The following is a 5,158-nucleotide window of genomic DNA, read 5'->3' as shown; positions in this document are numbered from 1 at the left end:
TCTGGGAAAAATATCTTCAAATTGCTCTTAAGTCTTCCTTTTAAGAGGAATCTTTCAATGGCTAATAAATTTTCATTGTGTTCTGAACAAATTTATATAGAACTCATCAATGATTCATATGACTTATAATCTCTAATTTAAGCTTTTAAAGAACTTTTCTGCTTGGCATTTTGCTTTATTCATATTAGAATCCCTTAATTTAATGTGACAACGTTGTTGCTTAACAACTAGCATATCTGTCATTGGTGATGTTTAGCTAATCAAGGAACTCATAGTTGCTTTACTGTATATTCAAATAAATCATCTTGTTTTGCTTGTGAATAATCTTCATGTATTTGTATGTGTTTCATTTGTTTCATACAAGAAGTTCTATAAAAAATTCTTAACTATTGGATTTGACTAGAAGTTAGATATTTGGTAGAGAAAAACAAGTGTGAATTTTGAGATGTAGTGGATTCTACAGTTGTCATACAAGAAGTTCTGTCAAAAATTCTTAACTATTGGATTTGCCTAGAAGTTGGATATTTTCATTGTTGTATGTGAAAACTTATCTCAAAATTGAGTTTGTGTTTGTATTTAAGAGTTAGATAAAGGAGGATCTTCTGGTATCTCATATTCAACAGTTTTGTTTTAACTCATATCAGTGATAACAGGTGAAGTGTGACAATTTTAGAGCTCAATATAATTGCAATAATATTTTTTTTTTTGGTTTGTATAGAAGCTTTTTAGTTATTAATTTATTTTTTAATTGAGAATCAATCTGTATATTTTCCCCCTGGTAATCAAAATATAAAATTGTCTAAGCCTTTCAAATCCAGAAATCTGTGAGGGATGTGAAATAATAAAAAATGTTTTTAGCCATCAACATTCATGTTATAAGTATTTTAGAAAGGGAAAAATCTTGAATTCCATCTAATAATTGTTAAGCATATATTATTATGGGTAAACAATAATTAAATATGGTTTATTTGTGTGTATATATATATATATATATATATATTTCTATGGTTATGGTTGATTGAAAAAGTATGCCTGGAGGGTTATAATCGGCCAAAGGAAATAACGTCAGGATATACATATAATTCCTTCAGCAAAGTTCACAACATTAATCTTCTATATATATATATACACCATAAAAGGCTTAGTATACTATTTGAAATTTTATGTGAGACCTTTGTTGCTTAACAAAAAGCATATCTATCATTGGTGATGTTTAGCTAATCAAGGAACTCCTAGTTGCTTTACTGTATATTCAAATAAATCATCTTGTTTGGCCTGTGAATAATCTTCATGTATGTATATGTGTTTCATTTGTTTCATACAAGAAGTTCTGTCAAAAATTCTTAACAATTGGATTTGCCTAGAAGTTAGATATTTGATAGAGAAAAACAAGTGTGAGTTTTGAGATGCAGTGGATTCTAATACTAGTGGATTCTAATATTATTGTGAATTTTGATTCAAAACTTATTAACTGATTGACAACCTAATTCTCATATCACACAAAAGAAACATTTGCTTTCTGCATTAAAATGGTTATTTTGTGAACCATTAATGAGTTACAAATTACTAAAATCATCACTCATAAACCTTAGCTATCTTGGATTGTTATCTAAATAATGAGTGGACCTTAAACATAGCCTCTTTGCCCCTGTTAGTTTCACTTATTTTAGAGCATTTATTTTATCTAAACTCAAAGTCTAATATGAATTAATTTTATTAGTGTAATATGCATTGTATGAAGGTTTGAGATGACTTAGTTGGCCCACGTTGATAGCTCAACTGACATATATACTCTGTGTCATGAATATTATTCCAAAATACATGATTAATTCTTTTGGATCAAGAAATAGTTCCATGAGGACAACAACTGGACCATTAAATTTGGCTGTCTGACCACATGCCACTTTAAAGAAATGACACAGAGATGAGACATAGGATATTAGTAGAAGAACTCCATTAGTGACTCAAAAGTACAAGAAGCTTATATATGGGAAGGTCATTTAGATCAAACAAACAACTAAAACAAGGATGAAAAGAACAACAAGTGATCTCTTTGGCTGAAGATAGTTGATCTACAATCACAACATGTGGGCAAAAGATATTATTATGCTTGAGTTTAAAGTTCTTCAAAAAATAATTTAATAATGATGTTTACTCATCAGGACATGAACGCACACTATAAGAAAGTTGTAATTTAAAAACCGAATATTAGAAGCGGAATTTATTCTGTTTGAACTTGCAACATATTCGCAATGGAATAACAATCTTTTTAAATATGATTTTAATAACAATGGCTTACAAATGGGCATTTAAAAATATGATTTATTAAAATTTTAAAAACTATCCGTTTCTAATCCGTTTCTAATGGAAACAGACTAGAAACGGATTTAAAAATTAATATATTATTTAAATATCATTAAATATTAGAAAATATCCATTTCTAATTCGTTTCTAAAATAAAGGGACTAGAATCGGATTTAAAAATTAATATATTATTTAAATATTATTAAATACTAAAAAATATCCGTTTCTAATCCATTTCTATTAGAAAGGACTAGAAACGGATTTAAAAATTAATATATTATTTAAATATCATTAAATATTAGAAAATATCTATTTTTAATCCGTTTTTAATACAAAGGGACTAGAAACGGATTTAAAAATTAATATATTATTTAAATATCATTTAATACTAAAAATATGTGTTTCTAATCCATTTTTATTAGAAAGGGACTAGAAACGGATTTAAAAATTAATATATTATTTAAATATCATTAAATATTAATTGTAATATTTATTGAATTTTTAAATCATTAACATGTTGGTAAAAATAAATAATTGATGTTGTTTGTGAGGATAAATAAATTGTAACGTTAATTTATCCTCACAAACCTAGAGATTATTTGTGCATAAGTATTATGTCATCTACATCATTCAAATATTATTGCTTAGTTAGTACTTAAATTGGTAATTGTTAGTGAATTTGAAAATCATTATCATGATTGTTTGGATGTTGGTAAAGCACGTAATTGATGTTGCTTGTGGAAGTAAATTTTATTGAATTATTAATTATATAGTGTCGTTTTCCATAATTAAGATCTTATTGTTAGTATTTTACTATAATTATAATTAGCAAAACATTAGTAATTTAATATAAAACATTGGTTAGTATTTTTAAATCGATAATTATATATAATATGTATGTTTGTTTATGTTAAACTACAGAAATTCTTTGTGTGGGATGAGTCAATGTTATCCGCTATTAAGATGGCATGGCAACGTAAAGCTGCAGAACGGTATAGAGCATTGATGTGTAGTTTGAGAAAGGGGAAAGAAAAATCAATGCATGTGTCTGACTCTGCATGGAAGACATGGACCGAGGCATGAAATTCCCCGGAATGTAAAACTCGGTGTTAGAAAGCTACCGCTAACTGACTCACTGAGATTGCAGGACTTGGATCTGGTATATCCCGACACATAGGAGGTTCCTTTTCTCATGCTTCCCATGAGGATAGATTGGTAATTTGTTTAATATTTATATAAATGTGCTTTTAAATTATAAAGAATTAGTTTAGTGCTAATTGTAACAAAATTCAATTTGTTGTATTATTCTAGCGATCGAGGCTTGGACGTGATCCTCGCCCTTTTGAGTTTTTTGAAGTGACTCATACAAAGAAGGGTAGCTCCATGCTTGTTGATGCACGTGCTCAATTTGTTAAGGTAAGCGGAACAATTTTCTGTGTGGTTTTTAATTATAGACTTTCTCTACAATGTTATTGTGAGTTTATATTTGGTTGTTTTTAGAATAATATTTAATGAGTTGAGTTAATTGATGTAGGATTGTTATCTAGAGCTTGTGGAGCAAGCATCTCAAACACAAGAAGGGCACGGCAAGCTTCCTATTGTGGATGAAACAGCTTTATACTATAAGGTTGTTGGGGGAGGAAAGAAAAGTCGGGTTTATGGAATAGGGTCCCAAGCGTGTATCTTTTATCCACATTCATCTTCGAGTTTGTCCACGGGTTCATCATCTGAGGCACTACATGCTGAGGTTAGAGATTTGCGTCAAACTCTTAGTCAAGTCCAAGATCGTGAGGAGAGGCTTCAACAGACACTTGACCAAGTACAAGATAATAACAAGATGCTTCAACAGACACTTGGCCAAGTACAAGATAATAACATGGAGCTTCAACAAAGTTTGCTTGAAATGAAAGAGGAGAGGGACCAATATCGTGCGGAGATGATGCGTCAAATGAAGGACATGATGATGAGTTTTGAGAGGAGGATTCTTCAGCAGTCGCAGTTTACCACACAGGACTCACAACCATTTACTGACGATCATGATGTTGACTTATAGTTGTATTTTTCGTATAATTATTATTTTGTGTTGAACATATATACTTAAATATTTCTTTTTGTATAAATTGATGAGTTTATCTTATTTGTTGGTGTTCTAGGTTAAAAATTTATGTAGCAGGTTTTTAAAAAAAATTAGGGATATAATTTTTATTTTATTTTATTGACTTAAATGTTACAAACGGATTAGAAACGGATTTATTTGTTTGAATATTGTTTCTAATGGGGGAACAAAAATAAAACAGAAAATATTTCGTTTGGAATCCGTTTCTACTTTTGTAACATAGAAACGGATTAGCAACATATCTTATTCCGTTTTAATTTTTCAAAAGTTAGAAACATAATGCTTTCCGTTTACAATCAGTTTCTAAATTTAGAAATGGAATATTTTTCCGTTTCTATTTAAATTAGAAATAAGGGTATTCGAAACAGATAAATTCCGTTTCTAATCCATTGCTAAAGTGAATTAGCAACGGATTAAAAACGGAAAATACTGTTTCTAAACAGTAATTTTCTTGTAGGGGCATAGTTACTTTCAACTATAATTATGTACTTTTTTTTTTAAAGTGTATAAATAGTTAGTAGGTTGATAAAAACATAATAATTCATTTGAGATATATATCCTACTTTTCAAGAAATTAGAATGAACATAATAAATTTGAAGGGTCTATAAAACTTCATGGTTTGTCAGTTATATTGGAAAGGAAAGCAAGTTAGGTTGCTGGTTTGCATAGATTAAATGTGGCATTCTTACATGCAATATATCTCAGAGACCAATAGAATTAGTAGGTGAAGTCTCAAA

Source organism: Dioscorea cayenensis, chromosome 6 (assembly GCF_009730915.1).
Source record: "Dioscorea cayenensis subsp. rotundata cultivar TDr96_F1 chromosome 6, TDr96_F1_v2_PseudoChromosome.rev07_lg8_w22 25.fasta, whole genome shotgun sequence".
Lineage (NCBI taxonomy): Eukaryota > Viridiplantae > Streptophyta > Magnoliopsida > Dioscoreales > Dioscoreaceae > Dioscorea > Dioscorea cayenensis.
This window is presented reverse-complemented; position numbering follows the sequence as displayed.